The sequence below is a fragment of the Botryllus schlosseri genome, chromosome 2 (genome assembly GCF_051294905.1).
Source record: "Botryllus schlosseri isolate E-star chromosome 2, Bs_hap1, whole genome shotgun sequence".
Classification (NCBI taxonomy): Eukaryota; Metazoa; Chordata; class Ascidiacea; order Stolidobranchia; family Styelidae; genus Botryllus; species Botryllus schlosseri.
Window position 1 is genome coordinate 29,303,834 of NC_137237.1, and position 18,730 is coordinate 29,322,563.

Here is an 18,730-nt window from a genome sequence, read left to right on the forward strand (position 1 = left end):
ATCAAAGTTTACGGTTTTCGGCCAAGGTTTTCTAGCTGACGATATTTTCGGCACACTTCTCGGAGTCTCATGCTGGTCCAAACTTCATACGGCTTCGTATATCGTGGCTTGGTAATGTCCGACGCTCAAATGCCTATTTCAATAGATAGACCATGCGTATTCTTTTGTGGCCAATAATCAAAACAGTTCGGAACTTTAAATCACGCGCGTCAGGAAAAAATTTAAAAACTTGCATACATTTTCAAAAGAATAACGTACACTTCATGTTCATTCATAAAATGATATATGGCCCCATTCGAGCTCGTTTATTTGGGTTTTGGGTGTGGCAGTCCTGACTGTTGGGATATGTGTCTCTTAGTAGGCAGTGTTGCCTTAATCCTGCAATATTAGCCTATATTCTGGTTCGTTCTAGTAACAATTCGACGTTTCAAAACATCACGAGATTGCAATGAAATAAAAAGATAGAAAGTTGTCAAAACGAACCGGAATGTGCATTAGGGTTATGACTAGAAAAAAATTTCAAAATTTTGTGTGTCCTGTAGTCACAAATGATGAGCTTTTGTGTCCTGATTTCAAAACTCACAAAAGTTAAGACTGTTTGAACAAAAACCTCCTGCACAAAAATTTTCCAGTTTTCACTGTATGGAGGATAGGCTTTCTTTTATAGATACAGACTATATAATTCAATTATCGACTGATTTGGATTTAACTGACCCAATTCCAATTGCGAAGATTTAAAATAGTATTTTGGTACATTTTGATCGCCCAGATTGAATTATTCCTATCGTGTTCTTGTTTACAGTCAATATTAAATAATTATTAAATAATTAATAATTCCGATTTTAGATGTAGACTGTATATAGCGTATAATTTCAATTTGTCTGGCACAAATCAAACTGGGTGTTCGAAAAGGCGAAAGTAGAACAACTCTAGATATTTTCAGCGGTCTAGAAAACCGCCTAGAAGAATATGATGTACTGGAAAATTTGAAAATCTCATATATCATATGTGACACCATAGCATCTGTTGATACTGGACGGCAGAATGGCGTTGTTTCGAAACTGCCAAATGCAATGATGAGCATGGGTTTTCATATCCCTTGCCAACATCATATTATCGATTCTTAAAGCATATATTAGAGTTCTTCGATCCAACGTCTTCAAGAAATCTAACTATCAGCTACAAATTCGGAGATGATGTGGTAAAACACTACGAAAACTAGATGCAATCCACCAAGCACGAATTTCAGATGAAAATATTAGAAAACCGAGGATGTAGGGATAATTTTAAGTTTATCTATGGCATGTGCAGAACATGCCGTTCTTTCAAAGAAAATAGTATAGATTACCACTGATCAAATGGCATAAACTTCCATCTCTACGCAATGCGAGAGGGTGCTCAAGGGCCATTATTGCGTACTTCCACTTCCCCAGATAGAGAATAACTCTGGAGATGCCTATTCATCGTAAATGCGTGTCAGGAAGACTGTTATTCTAACCAGATGTCTAAAGATGGAATATACTAGAGCCCGACCGATTATCGGTTCGTCGATAATATCGAGACGATATCACACTTTGAAAGAATTATCGGTATCGGCCATTGGAGCTGAAAAATCAACGGCAATTTGCGTGTGACGTCACAACATGGATGAAGGAAGCCAGAAAACTATAGTCTTCGATCGCTAGACTGAGCATATTGATATATTTCATATAGCTTACACTTTACAGGTGTCCAGATGCAGCCTTCCTAGTTCATTTCATGTTCAAGTATAACAATGGCTGTAAAGATGTTCAAATAAATGCCCTCTGAAGATTTGAAAATGTGCTGATATGTATACATCCAACTTCTTTTGAATATCGGCTGAATGTATTGGGGTTATCGGCTAAGGTGTGAGATATTGGTTTTATCGGTATCCACCCAAAAATCCAATATCGGTCGGGCTCTAGAATATACCAAAGATTATTTGCTGCTATCTTTGCGGTCGAATGTCCTGCTGCGATAAAGTGCCCCAAAACCCCATTGAAAGTCGGATATGTCCGTCGTAGATGTCCCTGGCACTAACATAATAACAGAAAGGGAAGTCAAATTGATGAATGAACTTTACAATAAGTGTAAAAGGACATATATTTGAAGATTAAATTTGTAGCAAAGAATATCTTTGAATTTTAAATTTTTTCCATATTTGGACCAGTGTCGAAAATTGATATTAGTTTGTGCGGGACATTTTTTTCGATTTGAACAAAATGATTATAATTTTATTAATTTATGCCAAAATGTTCATCAATTCCTGCTACAGGCAAAAAAAGTTTTATTTTGTCATAACCCTAATGTGCATCCCTGCGTCAACTAGATCATACCGGTCATCAAGCTGTAGTCACGCCACGATGAAATGCGTCGTATACCATGCAGCAACCACCACGAATGGAAATTGTTAGCCTAGCCTACTGATGATTACAATTGATTGCGATTCCTGCTATTTGATAATGGTAAATTTTCTATTTATCGGAGAGCTATACGCCATAAACAAAAGAGCCAGGTGTGTATAAAAAAGCGTCATGAATTTCTGTAAAGACTAAAGGGGGCCATATCAAGTACCCGCAGCTGTGTCTTCTTAACTGAGGTGTGTGAAATCATTGTATATTTGATGGAGACTGAAAACAGTCGCTACTCTTGTTTCGAGACAATCATGATATTGATATTTCACAAAGCTAAATGATCATACTTCGCTGACATTTCTTTGTTCGTTTACAATTACATCAAAAAGGGGTCGAGAATCGATTGTTACATCATCATTAAACTGCGTGACAAACCAAATTCCTGCAGTCCATGTTAAAATGAAAGCTTTGTCCGCTATGGACCGTTATCCCTTCCAGTCCTTGATTTACATCAGATTTGCGGTTCGATGGGATTGTCTTGCGGTCCAATTACAAGCGCGACTGCCGCAGATTGTATGCCATGTATGGTTTATATTAAATATTGAAGCCACTCATGGCTAGGTAGTGAAAGCTGCGAACCAGAAGTGAACCTTTTCGTCTTCGCGGACCGCGGACTCTTAAGTCATCGTTCAATTTAGCTGTATCATCGTGTACCTCCATATGACTTTTGCAAATATTAACAATAAGCTCGTGATAAACTGGAAAAAAATGATTTTTCATTAAATTAATATCCTACATGTAAAAGGTTTTGGAACTTTTTTTATTATTTCAATTCGAATTCTACAGCTGAATTTTTTAAAATTCGTGTTCATGTCTTGAAAATCCGCGCGTTCGATTTAATATGAACGTGAGCCGCAAACCAATTTCTACGGATATAGGTGAAAGAAAATGATAACGTGTAACGCTTCCGAAGATACTTTTATGCATGCATGTTCGCAACATATTGGGTGCCAAAATGGAAAAACATAATGTTAATGAACACATATCACGTCGGGCTCATATTGAACTTTTTCTGAAATAATAGTGATAATATGTATATCATTTGAGAAAAAAAATGAATCCGTAGTGGGAGGTTCCCCCCCTCCCGTATACATTATGGAAAAACTCTAAGAATTTATATTTCAAACGTATTTTCACTAATGTGCTGAGACTGACAACTTCAAATCGCAAATGGTTTGCAACCAACGCGAAGTTACCCTGATTAAGCTATATTCCAGCTTTTTTCACAAATGAGTTCGCTCAGTATAGTATATTTTAACTCACTCGGTGATTCTGGTGAGATGAGTAGGCCTACTTAAGTTGTAGCAGTTGTCAAGATGGCCAACTAACTTGAGATTTCCTTAGCTTACAAATTACAAATTAGACTAACAATCATGTTGTAAATGTAGAGGTTTCGCGAACTCCTCAGGTCCACGAACCCCGCTTGAGAACGATTAGTCTAGGCCTATTCAGGATTAACATGGCCGCACGTGTCGGTTAGTCCATCGACAGCAATGGCTCTTAAACTTTATTAATGTGAGAAACCCATTCGGTAATCTGTATGTCTTCGGGGACGCTCAAATAACTGCTGAGGTGCAAAAACAAAAACCTACGAAATTACGCATCTAATTACACGTCTAATACATTACTACAGATTACTGATGCACAAAATCAACTGCGCATCAACAGGAAGGAACAGACCAATATAAATATGATTTCACACAACTAGGAAAGGAAAGGACGTAGTTTATTTTTGTCCTTGATGTTTTGGCGGCATATACACCGACTCACTATAGACATACACACGATCTGTGCATATGCATACCAGACATGGGGTGATTACTTCATGAATGTAATCGATTGCGATTACGATTACTTCTGAATGACGCGATTACGATTACGATTACGATTACAGCAAAATCAGGAAGTAGTCGATTACGATTACGATTACATTGGAAAAGTAATCACGATTACTCACGATTACATTTATTTTGCATCTTAGAAGTTATATCGGAAGACAATATAGGGATTGCGCTGAAAAGGCCTAATGAGATAACAATCTTCCTTAAAAAAAGATGCGTCATTGGCTTGTTACGTCATGATGTACCGATTGTCCATTTTTATAGTAGTCGATTTATCGCACCCAACGATTTGCATTCTTGCCAGCTCAATAACCGCCGCCCCCCCAAATTTCCCAATAGGGTGGGGAGCGAGATCGAAGGGGACTCAAAAGTATTTCGTAAACCAACATAAATTATACTGTCTTTTCGAGAGATTTGATCAACTTGAAAATTCTCTCTGGATAGCTTGATTTAGAAATGAATACGTCTCCTCCTAAAACAAAGCATACCTTATTTATAGTAGGGTTGCATTTAAAACAAACGGTTGTTTAAAACATATTTTAAACAGTGTTTTATAAAGAAAGGCTTTAAAACAAACTAAATTATGTTTTTAAAGTTGTAACATTATGCCATAATTGTGTAAACACTTTCCAAAAAAATTTTTGTATGAGCCTACGGACAATTACCACCCGATTTGGCCGACGTAGATCGATATGGGATGGTTGGAACCCTCAAAATAGTCTGTTCAACAGTTATGGTCCAGATATTTCGTCAAATGAGCTATATTTACCCTATATTTTCAATTGTCAATCTCAATCCACTAGGACGTCACAATTTTATATTCGTGACGTTGAGGTTTAAAAAAAACATTTTTTAAACAAGGGCCTTGTTTTAAACATGTCTGTTTTAAATTGATTTTTGTTTTAAATGCAACCGTAATTTATAGTAATAGGCATTTAGGTGCCACTCAATACCTTGCCACGACACACCAAAAGCCATACGCAGTTTCGACCAACATGCGACTTCACGAAGTGTGCTACTAAAGAAGGACCTTGGTCGAAACTTTGGGTATGTGTCCATTGTCAATAGCCACGCTGGGTGGACGTGACTAATAGTCCGGTCCTTCCAATCTGAGCTCATAACACAAATGCCACCCGGGGCACCCAGAGAGTTTTAAAGACATGACAATTTGTGTGAGTGTGCGTGTGCGTCTCACCAAAGTTCTTGCGCCACTTCAATATCTTTTGACCATATAACAGACCGGAGGTCACGAATTAACAACATAAACCAAAGTAATTATAACAAAATACCGGACGTATAAGTATGAATTACTTGCTCCCAGCTCTACAGGTAAATCTGACCATCGGGGCTGAGAGAAGATTAAAAATTAATAGTAATATAATGCAATTACTAATATTGACGAAATTCAGTCTTCAACTTGGAAATACCACCCTATGGGGGATGGGGCCAAAGACCAACGTTTGAACTGGGGGACGAATTGCTATTCAGGTCCAGATTCTAGCTACCACCCACGTTAACATGATATTGAAGCCCATGGCCATGGCTGCAGGTCCCAATGTTGAGTAAAGAATTGTGAAATAACGATTGACGCCCGTTTCAAAGCCGGGGCCCGATGAAACGAACATAAAATTCTGCCTTCAACTTCATACAGATAATGTACTGCAAGCTGCCGTTACAAGAAACGGCAAAGACGGCTCGGTTATGATTATATATCATTAGCTGTTGATTTTTACATGCTTCCTTTGGCGAGTACAAAATTTCAAATCTTTGTCCGGTGTACGTACGTAGTACATAGGCCTACTGCTCGCCCGAAGCAACGGTCAGACTGCGTTTAACTAAGCATAGCCAATCATCAATACATAAGTCACTATTTTAAACTAGGCAGAATGGAGATTAATTATCCTGCTGCGAGGCAGTGGCGTATGGAACGTGTTGATAATCTGATATACAGCACGGCGGGAGTTCTTACAACCGCACTAATGTAGGCTACGTACATCGAATATCTATTTACTGTGGATACTATACTTCTTACGCAATGACGAGCAAAGCTAATTGGCTACTTCTGACGTAATAATGAGCAATAGCATTTGTAAATCAGACGTGTGTGCTATCGCGAACCTGGTATAATATCTCTTCCTTATTCACGAATGTTCAGTTTATGTCATAGTCCTTGTACAAATAAAAAGTAATCGTTCTTTCACTAAGAAATCGATTAGATATGCGAAGTAGTCGATTACGATTACGATTACTTCGGAAATTTTTCGAATGTAATCGATTGCGATTACGATTACTTGAAAATGCTGTAATCGTCGTAATCGATTACGATTACTAATCGCGATTACCCCATGTCTGATGCATACCATGAGTGCATGATGTGCACGTGCAGCTGGACAAGGAAGGTACAGATATAGCCTTATATGGTTCTCTAAGTCTTGCACCACCCCTCCATCCTATCCCAGTAATGCATAAGCGTCAAGCAGGGAAGTCATGGATACCAGTGCTACTAATCAGGTCTTTGGTCTGACCCGGCCGGGGATCGAACCCACGACTTACCGATCAAGAAGCCGGACGCTTAAACATTACGATATCCATCACTCTAAAACATTGGTGGATATTTATTGCGAAACATTTGGAGAGACTCTTGGGGGCAGACATTTTCAGTACACAATAGACACTTACGTGACCTTTGACACGAACCAATCAGGTTGCTGCAGGATGTAAACAAACATCAAGCCCGGGCAAGCTTACTATGAGCTCTTATGGAAAAGGGTTGAAAAATGAAGGTTTTTAGCAAAATTACATTGAATTGGGGATGGCTGGACCTGATGAATAGTAATAGCGCAGAGCTAGTATGTAGATGCAGCGTTTTAATCTAGAATGAACAATTTGAACATGAATGGTGGCAAGTACGCATCAGCATGGTGTGTCCAAATGCATGGAGTTTTGACAACTTTTAGGATTAAGCAACGATTGATGTATACTATACTATCGGATTGTGGTAATGCATACTTGACGATTTCATAGGCTCAGGGCACGAGTAAAATCTCCAAGCATAATATCTCCTGTTCAGAAATATATGTTAAATATAGCCGCTGCCACACAGTACAATTTTGGTATATATTGATTGAAAGCTATGGATATTCTATCGGATTTTCGGATTTGAGTGGGACAGTATTTTCTTCTAACACCGCGGAGAAAGCTACGAAGCTACGTACACGACTTAGGGATAAAGATTGAGGAGACAATCCACTCTTATTGTGGAAGCAATATTCTCGTGAACAGCCAATGTTATCGCAGAAAAAACTTGCAGAAAAGTGAGATACCACACCTGATGGAAATATCTCGGAAAATCTAATATTGATTCGTCTTGCACTTGTAAGACAGGGTAAGTAAGGAAAAAGGCATTTCTTCAGAGACTCATGCAATAGATATTGTAACCATGGTTTTATTTTCAGATTAGGTTCTGATATGCTCTCATGCATATGCAGTTATGCAAGGATCAAGACAATCCAACACCTGAAGCTACAAGGGCTGAAAGACATACATTGTGATTTGCGTCAGCATCAGTGAGCTCGATCGTGATTGCCAAGCCATCTCTTGACCGTACTCGCAACCCATCAACTCCTGCCTCTAGGTAGATTTTGGTGTGTCTGGTGTCTTCGATTTTATAACATTACACCAAACACAAATAATCCTACAACATCTGTACCTGGAGAACTGTTTATTCAACAAATTGGGCATCTACATGAGATTCAATGCACACCACACCACTGGAATATAGTATGTATAGACCAGTGTTGGGATGACTCGAGTCATGACTTGACTCGAGTCACCTTTTTCGCATGACTTGACTTGACTCGAGTCACTTTGCCAAAATGACTTGACTTGACTTGACTCGGCGTATCAGAAATGTGGATTGACTCGTGACTCGGAGCAAAATTCACGAGTCAATTTCAAGTCATCAAGTAGCCTAATCGGTGTCAATAAAAATCACTTTATCTTGGATATGTTCGGATTGTTCGCGAAACGCTTGTGTAACCCCTGTGACTGAGAGCGACCAATCATTCAATAAGCGTGCATTTCACCGAGCCTCGATTGTTCTTTCACAAATAGATTGACTGCAAACGAAGTGATCGAAGCTTAAAGCTTACGTTGTCGTAACTCTAGTGGTAAAGTAATAGAATAGCAAAATGTCTGTTTCTGTTCTCATCTTACCTTAACCAAACCGATTGTTTTATTGAAATTGAAGTCGAATATAGTTTATATAGTCCTCAACCATGGGCACAGGCTCGAATGGTATCATATCTATTTGTAAATGGGTAACGTATTGCATCTTATCAATTCGTTTCCCTATTCTCTATTTTGGCTGGTAACTATAAACTGAGGCTATGCAATTACGTAGTTTCACAGTTCTACGTATATGTGAGCGATAAAGCGCCTTCTTGCGTGTATATTTAACTCTATATTCGTTCATCGGTTCGAAATCAATGACCAATGACCACTCAAACTGTATTTCAGACAGCTAGCAAATTGCAGTGACGTAATCATTCCTCATACATACATCGAAAAGGCAACTTGACTTGAAATGTGACTTGACTCGTGACTTGACTTGACTTGACTCGACTTGACTCGAGTCACCTCCAAAAATCGAGTGACTTGACCTGACTCGAGTCACCTTTGAAAATCGATTGACTTGACTTGACTCGAGTCAAAATGTGCAATGACTCGAAGGTAGTGACTTGATCCCAACACTGGTATAGACATGCACTGTTGGCACACACTGACCATGGCACCATGCAATTAGGATCTGTAGCATGCTATTAGTCATTACAATATTCACAATGGAACTGAATTTGCACAAATGCTGAATATGTTGCGTCATTCATTTCTAATCTTGAATTAGAGTAAGCAATTAGTCCATATTCGGTTAGTTGATAGACAATGCTGCATATTATGACACCGGACAAAATTTCACACTCCTTGATTCTTCCGATCAGTTGTTTAATATGAATATGATGTCTCGTCATCTTTCTTGTTGCGGAACAGTTTGGCCCCGACATTTGACGATGTGCCAAATCATGTGCAGGAATATAAAATCTAGATTTAATTTCTTGATTTCAGGCTCAATTGCGAATCCCTTTTCTGCCATGATAGCATCTCTTAGTGCACCATAGCTCCATGTGAATAGTTCTCGCCAGTGTTGGGATCAAGTCACTACCTTCGAGTCACAAGTCATTTCGAGTCATTGCACATTTTGACTCGAGTCAAGTCGAGCCACGAGTCAAGTCACACACACCAATGAACGAATACAGAGTTATACACACAAGAAGGCGCTGTGTCGCTCACGTATACGTAGAACTGCTAAACTACGTGATTGCATAGCCTCAGTTTATAGTTAACATCCAAAATAGAGAATAGAGAAATGAATTGATAAGATGCAATACATTACCCATTTACAAATTGATATGATACAATTCGAGCCTTCGTCAATGGTTAAGGACTATATAAACTAGCCTATATTCCAATCAATTTCAATAAAACAAGACATTTGGTTACGGTAAAAATGTAGAACAGAAATAGACATTTTGCTATTAAATTACTTTACTACGGTATACTAGTTTACGACAACGTAAGCTGTAAGAGTCGTTTGCGATAAAAATATATTTGTGAGAGAACAATGAAGGCTCTGTAAAACGCTCGATCATTGAATGGTTGGTCACTCTCACGGGTTGGTTGGTCACTCTCACCAGCGTTTCGTGAACAGTCCGAACATACAGTGTGCAAGATACAGTGGTTTTTATTGACACCGATGACTTGAGGACTTGAAATTGACTCATGAATTTTGCTCCGAGTCACTAGTCAATCCACATTTCTGACATGCCAAGTCAAGTCATTTTAGCAAAGTGTCATGACTCGAGTCATACCAACACTGGTTCTCGCACAAAAGTTAGTACACCACAATCCATCAATCCTTTCAAAGTTGTATGTGATTTATAGACAAAGATATTGTGAGCACGGCGGGGTTTGTCTTCATCAGTTCAGTACAGTCAATAATCATTCTAGATTTGAGAATTCGCGAATGGATGCAAATGCTGCATTTTTAAGAACCACATCTCTACATAGCCAAATCGAAATTTAATGAAGCAGTTACATACGATTCACCTAATGGTTTAATACTATGCTTACTACAATAATAGGAATTTGACGTCAGTAGGATAAGTCGGGCAATTCAGAAAGAATTTAATGTAGTCCAGTATAAAATTTCATCAGCTTCTCCACATCTTTTGACACTATGGTGCTCTGAGAGCTGAACTTCACTAGCAATAATTGTCCGTCAATTTGTAATTTTCCTGGAAGAGTTTCCTGTTTTGTGCTTCTATACTTCTTCCAGAAATTTGATTTTCTTGCGTTTTATCCCTCTACTTCCTCTTTCTGCAGCGTCATAAAGGATATCCATCAAGCCTGCATAAAATATATAATATGTTTATTTTACAGAGCAACAACACTGCTGTACAGGCACCCATCAAGGCGTGCTCGTGCGACTCATGTCGACCCCTACCAATGTCATCAACTATCCATCTTATCATTGAATATATTGCTTTCAACAATTTCAATCCATTTTACACCATCAAGCAACAACACTGGAGCGGAATAATATGAGACACACACCAAGTCGATTGTGGCATCAACAACGAAAGCGGTGTGACTGCATATCAGTTTGGACTCATTGTTCTATCTACTAAATTATGTGACGATTCAATATTTTTGGTACAATAATACATACGTCATTTTATCAATAAAATGAGAATTCAGATGACTATAAGGAAGTCCACATGCCTTTATCCAGATTTTACATTCTTCCATGCATGTTATTGGCTCTGGGAAAGGTAGAAGCGCACACCAGGAACGTTCTGGGTAGCAATCTCCAAGTTTCACCCGTAGGTAGGCTATTAGCAGTTTAGCTGCTGTGTTTATCCGGCATTTATCCTGATGGATTCAATACATGAGCTAGAACAAAAAATGGCAATTTCAGCTGTGGTCGGATCATGTTGCCTAAGACATATATTATAGTAACATGTTGATTATAGAATATGCAGACAAGTGTCCAGTGTAACCAGGGTTGTAACCAAGTCACAAGTCAATCACACGTTTATAGTTTTGACTCGAGTCATTTTCAATTCACCACCGAGTCAAGTCCAAGTCAGCGATCAGAGGGCCGAGTCCACCATGACTCGAGTCGAGTCCAAGTTATTGTGTCGACTGATCAGTTGCTAAATCTTGCTGAATCCACTTTTTATAACTCAGTTTGGTGATATCGAATGGTTCGCATTTATAATACTAATTTTCCTCATTTTTAGCAGTTTCTGGTCGCGTTTTCAAGTATCAGTACCAATAGACGAAATCCCAATAGTGTGGTTACTTTACTATTCTTCGAAATTACAATGAAATGTCGGTCTTGGCCGTCAGAGTCTCGAGACATGCACAATGACTCGAGTCCAAGTCAAGTCAATACACAGATTGATTCGAGTCGAGTCATTTCCGTATTTTAAGAAAATGAGTCGAGTCATCATAAAATCGTGACTCGAGTCGAGTCATGACTCGAGTCATTACAACCCTGAGTGTAACAGTATAATTTGCTAGATAGTGATACAGACTGTTCCGTATATGATTCCCTAAATAGAACGCATATAACACCGAGCACACATAATGAATACCCCACCTATCCTGACTCAAGATTCCTCTAATACATGCTATTCGGTACGACAATCCTATAGTATTGTTTACGACTAATGATAACACCGCAACAGTTGTTTCATCCGAAAAGTTGTCAGAAATCCATTCATTTGGACATACCGTGCTGATGGTTGCTTGCCACCATTCAGGTTTATTCTAGGTTATAACACTGCAAATACGTACTAGCTCAACGTTATTACCATTCACCAAAGCCAGCTATCCCCAATTAAATGTCATTTTGCTAAAAACCTTCATTTTTCAACCCTTTTCCATAAGAGCTCATAGTAAGTTTGCCCGGGCTTGATGTTTGTTTACATCCTGCTGCAACCTGATTTGTTCGTGTCAAAGGTCACGTAAGTGTCTATTGAATAATTTATTCAATTTGACAGGACCAAAACAGCACTTCCTCAGCCTATTATGCATTTGCAAGCTAGTCCTAGTGCAGTGCTTCATAACCTTTAATATCATTGGGAGTCCTTACGGTAATCTGTGTAAACCTTCGCAGACCACCAAATGATAGCCGAGACACGGAAGCAAAAATCGACCACACTGCGGTTCTATACCAATACCGAGAAAACCATTACCTAGAATGGACATGAACGAGAATGGACATTACCGAGAATTGGCATTACCGAGAAAGGTCAATGCTGAGAATATAACATAACCTACTGAGAAGAAGATTGTCGAAAACTTTGTACCTGAGAATCGACACCGAATTTGACAACGCCGTGATGCACATATACATAATATGTACACATGCATAACACGCCTGCGTTGCAGACATTGCATACATCAGTGACGTGTGGTGACGAGGTTCATTTCTGGTGAAATACTGACCCTAGAATTTCCTTAGAATAAGACTGGCAAATATATACCACCTGATGCAATAGCTGATAGGTTTGACGACCTGTTTCTTCACACGCAGCCGATCTAGGCTTTTCCCCGCCATCTGATCCGCGTAATCCAGTGATTCTCAAACGTTTTTAGACACGCCCCCTTTCAAGACAGTGAAAAATTTCGCGCCCCCTATCGTCATATCACAAAATGAAACCAGACTGCTAGCAATCCCAACGGATAGTTTGATGGCATAGAAGGTTATGACTGTTGATGAGAGAATTCTCCAATATGAAATTCGGACTATACACAGAGCGAAAACCATGAATTTGAAGCAAATCGCGCAAAGCGCGATTTTTTTCAGTTAACCAACAGCAGCTTTCAGACGCTTTAACGACCCCAGTATAAAAACCACTGGCGTAAGCGGTGTTTTACTGAAGCCTAGAGGTGGGCACTGCTACATGTCGGCAGATATGGAATCCTGATGTAGCATATCGACCTAGTGTAAATTACCATTACAGTCGAAAAACATAAAAAATGCTTCAAAAATCGCAGACTATGGGAGTAGCCACTAGGCTACATAACACAATTAAAGGCGGTATTGATGTAAAATACATAACAGCAACGTCATAAGGGAATATATTTACTCCGCATTGCGTACTGGCCGTCGCAACTCAACGATTCAGACAATACTGAAATATGGATAACGCGTTCGCTGTGCTTGTAATGGTAATCCAGAAATTGCACCAATTTGTGACTGCACCACGAAAATGCCTGTTGCAATTTGTTTACACTAGGCAACTGAATTGTAATTTTCGAATGATGTCCAATTTTACCAATTTCGTTACTAAAACAGTGATTGTTCGTGAAAACAAATCCAATTTCAGGTATTATTGGTCATTTGAAGGTACCTTTGAAAGCAAATGTTTTCATACGAAAGAAGCTCGATTCGGAGTCAGCGTCAGAAGCATTTTGACAAACTCCGACTGGAGCCTGCAACTTTTCCCGACTCCAACTCCAAAGCGTGGTGGGAATTTCTGAAATTCCGACTCTAATAAGAGAAAATTAGCCGAACTCCAACCCAACAGCCATGGTCTCAGTACATTAGTGAACAGTCGTTTGGATTCCTAAAGACTTTTTACTGATCTGTACCTGAGGGATTGAACCCCCACCACGGATTTATTTTTCTCCAGTAATTTGCATAATCGCAATTTGAGAACAACTTCAAAATTGGTGCCCGATATATTGCGAACATACCTGAAGGTGTCATCGAGAGCGTTAAACATTATTATTCTCTTTCACATATCTCCATGGAAATTAATTGTCGGCTCGCGGTCATATTAAATGGAACACGAAAATTTTCAAGACACGGACATTTTTTTCAAGAAATGCAGCTGCAGAATTCAATTTGAAATATTTAAAAAAAACTAACTTTCTACATATTGTATGAAACTATTTTCACGAATAATCAAATCGTTTCTATTTATCACTAGCCTACTGTTAATATTTGAAAAAGACATATGGAGGGTATAGCAGCGTTCAAGATGATAGAGCTAAATTTGACCAAAGACTTATTTATTTTTGGTCCGCGGTCCGCGAAGACAAAAGGTTGATCAGAATACTACCTATCAAAACAAATGAAAAGAGATCGATGCACTTCTGGCTCGCAGCTTTCACGACCTAGCCGTAAGTGGCTTCAATTTTTAATATACACCGTACGTCACATACAACAATCTGCGGAAGGTCGTGCTTGTGATTGGCCTGTAAGACAATCCCACGGAACCGGAATACTAATGCATCTCAAGGACTGGAAGTAATAACAGTAGGGTTACCATACGTCCCGTACGAGTTGAGCCGAAAAGTTGACAGTTTGTTCACAATTACGTGGTAAATTTACCATTTTTTCCGGATTTTACTCCCGTATTGTAAGTATGAAAAAAATTGAAAAAATGACCTCCTCTTCCGATTTCAAAATATTGTAACCCTAGATAACGGCCCGTAAGTGACAAAGTTTACATTCTAACATGGAGTATTGGAATTTGGTGTGTGACGCTGGAACGTACACTGTTTAATGATGATGTAACAATCCTATTCTCGTCCCGCTTTTGTTGTAACTGTGAACGAGCAATGCAATGCCAGCCAGGTATGATCATCTAACTTTGGACATATCGATGATTGTCTCGCAACATGAGTAGTGACTGTTTTCAGTCTCCCTCAAATATATATATCGATTTAATTAGACACAGCTGCAGGTGCTTGAAATTGTCCAATTTGGTGTTTACGGAGAGTCATGAGGGTTTTTAACCACACCTGGCTCCTTTGTTTGTGGCGTCTGGCTCTCGGATAAATTGAAGTTGACAATTATCAAATGGCAGGAAATGCTATCAATTGTAATCTTCATTAGGAATTTCTATTCGTTGTGGTTCCAGCAGGGTATACGACGCCGTCCTCGTGGCGTGACTGTCATTTGGCGACCGGCACGGTCTTCAGTGGTTCTGAACCTTTTTTAATTCGCGGACCGGTAAAATTTTAAAAATATATAGGGAAAACCGGTGGATCTTCAAAATTGAAATCAAGGCAAAATGTATAGTAGGCCTATGCAGCTGTCTATTTTCAAGTATGGTACTAGAGAGTGACATTTGAGGGTGTTTCTTCGTAATTAAATATCTCCTTGATGTTATTCATGTAATTTTAAGGTAATGAGTGTGGTGGATAGAGTCGATGTAAAATTGCCTTGCGCAGATAAATGTGCTGCCGTCAAGAATCGATAATTAATCCGTGCCCAGGGCAGTGGATAAAACGACTGTGACAGCTCAAACAATATTCTTCTCTTCAACAATATCGAGAGATCAAGTGTTTCAGAGTCGGACGCTGATCATTTCTCATACCACCAGACGTACTGCGAATACAATGCGCTACACGAAAACACCTGGCAACAGCGACACCCGGCCATCCACAAAATATATATATATATAAAACGAATGATCATGCAAATTGCGCGGTTTAGGGAGTCAGCTCGGAATAATCGGCCGCATGTTATCACCGAAGTCGGCATGAACATCAAGTGAAAGCGAACATGTTCCCGGGGCTAATGTGACCTTAAAATGTTGTAAAATACGGAATTGGTGAAGTTCTAAATCAGTTTAAAACTTGATGTTTGAATTATTTTATCAATGGAGGCATACAATTTTATTATGTCTGGCGGACCGGCAGAAAAGTCGTCGCGGACCGGCGATTGAGAACAACTGGTCTAGATGTCGCAATGATTTACATTGCACGCTTTGAATGTCGGTGACAGGTAGTACTTTGATTGAAAGACTGCTCCAAATAATTGCGATTCCTTCCTATCAAACACAACACAATGCCATCTCAGTGCCGCATATCGCGACTTTATTCCGTGATTCCACCGGCCTACGAAAATGAGAAAAATAAAAAGTTGTGGTCTTAACTATGATGATCGATCTAGTTTTAGTTTCGTTTGCCAATTCCAATGTTGACTTCAAATTGTTCTATCACGCCAGGAGTTTACGCTGTCCATTTTACAAATTTTGATAAATTGAGCCGTAATATATATTGTAACCGTAGGCAGCGTTGAAGTGGCTATAAGGCGAAAAGGGATTATGTAAGTCACAACATATCGTAAAATATTATACGAGTAGAATTATTGGGAAAACAGATTTACTTGATCCACTCAAGTACTGGTATAAGACCGGTTTAGAAGTAGGTATCCGATCGGTTTTTAGTTCGAATTTGATTTAACGCTGAAAACTGTTCAGTAGAAGTAGTCAAATACCATAGGCACTTGGTCAGGGGCAGCCTGTCAGTTAACGAAACGCAGCCTAACATTTTAGTCACTTGTTTGTGATTACGACACGTGAGGAGACGATCTCCCGAAGGGAGTGGCTTGATACCAGCGTAGCTGTCGATGATAGCGTAAAGAGCTCTGTTCACTTTCCCAGGGTGATATCTGGTCATCACCCTATCTATGCCCGAAATTATAACAGTCATACTATTGACATGATCCGACACGAATTCGGGTCCCCCACTTGACACCGGTGTTGCTAATGCGGCACTCGGAATAATGCTGGGTTCCGAAGAGCTATCAAAGTTCGGACTAGACAAAGGCTCAGAAGTCGTCGCAGCATTGAGATTATATACGCTCTCATCGCTATCTGAAGATATTGGATCTTCCATTCTACGTTTGAGATTAGAGGATATACCCTCCATCACCTACCCATTTCTAGGCAGCGATGGGATACACTCTGTTAACTACCTTACAAAGATCCAAAGAGACACTCGGCATGCACTACGTAAAGACATATCCTCGCGGAGTATGGATTCCTGATAAGGCAAACGAAGACTAGCGATAATTACTCTTTCACGAGAGACCTCCGAACTCCAAAGCGGGACTACAACTGCATTCGGCAGTGTTGAAGCAGGAAAATAGATCCGACATAAAAAAAAACTTGATGATCATTGGCTAAAAGACTCAATTAATTTCGATTTTTTTTCTATTGAAGAGGCCAGTGCTTTTATTATTAGACAATTGATGAAAATCCATTTTAGATGCATTTGATAAGCAATCGCCTTTTCAATCTATTGCAATTCATCCAGAAGCATGAAAGAAGCATCTGCGAGTTGAATTTGATTATGTATCAGACTCATCAGCGGAAACTACCACGTAAATGTAATTGAATAAATGATACTTTAATATGTGGCGCATTTGGTTAATGAATGATTCTCTGTGAATAAATCAATATTATTGGAGCTCGTTTACCGATTTGTGTGTAATATTTTGCTGAAATGCGGAACGATGTAAATTTGGTAGGGTAATTTCATTCAGATCGAATGGTCAACGCGTAGAATACCAAGTTGGTGATACCAACGAGTCATCCTAAACATTTTGGGATTTGGTTTGGTTTTAGTCAGTTTTAATTCAGGGGTTTGGATTATGTTAGATTATGGGTTGTCTTAGATTAGTCGTCAAGTATCGACAAGAGGTAGGTATTTCTAAGTAGGCTACTCACCTAGTTTTTCTCTACTCCCAGTAATTACTCAAGTAAGTATAATAATCCGCTCCTCCTACTGCTACGTCTTCATATCTTTTAACTTAAAAACGAAAGAATCACAAACCGGAGAGATCGACGATCTGTTTTCGGAAAGAGTGAAAAATTTTAGTCATGTTTCGCGCGAAATAAATATTGAGTGACAAATAGGTATCGACGAAAGGCTCGGCCAATGATTTAATTTATGTAGCGGTTGCGTAGTTCATATGCCCAATTTCAGACGGCTTATAGTAGCCCATACAACAATTTTATCACAGTAAATAGAGCTCAGTAAACGCTTATAATTATGGTACCCACCTCCATCACATTTGCCTTCCAAATCGCGCCAAGGTATTATTGATAGCCAAGTACCAGATCAAACTTATCCTTATTGCTCATCGTCTTATTCATTACGTGCCTTCTAATACGAGCGAAGGCGTCAAACGATGGCATTTTCTGAGAGGTGCTTCGGGGTGAAAAAAGGTATGGAACCTCTGCTCTATAGCAAATGCATCATATATATCAGCCAATGCGGTTGACTCTTTATTCTGTTGAAAATACATATTTTCTGCATGGGATGTATGGCAACACAAACCCAGCTCTGCCTTGTCCACACATGTCAATTTCTAGGTATTGACGAAGCATGAGAGGGTATTATGATTGCTTTCCAAAACTACTTACATGAGTAGTATTCAAATACGGCAAATTATAATTCTACTTGAAGTAGTTTTGGGCTACTTCAAAAGGCACAACTTCGACTGGTACTTGAGTTGAATTCTGCGTGGCTATTTCTACTTCTACTTAATTAGCCTTCTTGACTGCGTTGACCATTTCTGGTAAC

General features: G+C 39.2%; 1 protein-coding gene and 3 long non-coding RNA genes across 4 annotated transcripts in view; 2 read left to right on the plus strand and 2 right to left on the minus strand.

The window, feature by feature from the left end:
- LOC145457805 (uncharacterized) overlaps positions 1-18,730 on the plus strand; it is a 569,341-nt gene that overhangs the window by 248,072 nt on the left and 302,539 nt on the right. The window lies entirely within an intron of this gene.
- LOC145457667 (C-type mannose receptor 2-like) overlaps positions 1-18,730 on the minus strand; it is a 312,234-nt gene that overhangs the window by 234,647 nt on the left and 58,857 nt on the right. The gene's annotated exons all lie outside the window — the stretch shown is intronic.
- On the plus strand, positions 7,521-11,623 carry LOC145434391 (uncharacterized). Its single transcript, XR_013913374.1, has 3 exons — positions 7,521-7,661; positions 7,732-7,910; positions 10,772-11,623. It is a non-coding gene; the product is annotated as an uncharacterized LOC145434391 (long non-coding RNA).
- LOC145434392 (uncharacterized) lies at positions 9,651-11,253 on the minus strand. Its single transcript, XR_013913375.1, has 2 exons — positions 11,114-11,253; positions 9,651-10,738 (listed from the first exon to the last, which is right to left on the minus strand). It is a non-coding gene; the product is annotated as an uncharacterized LOC145434392 (long non-coding RNA).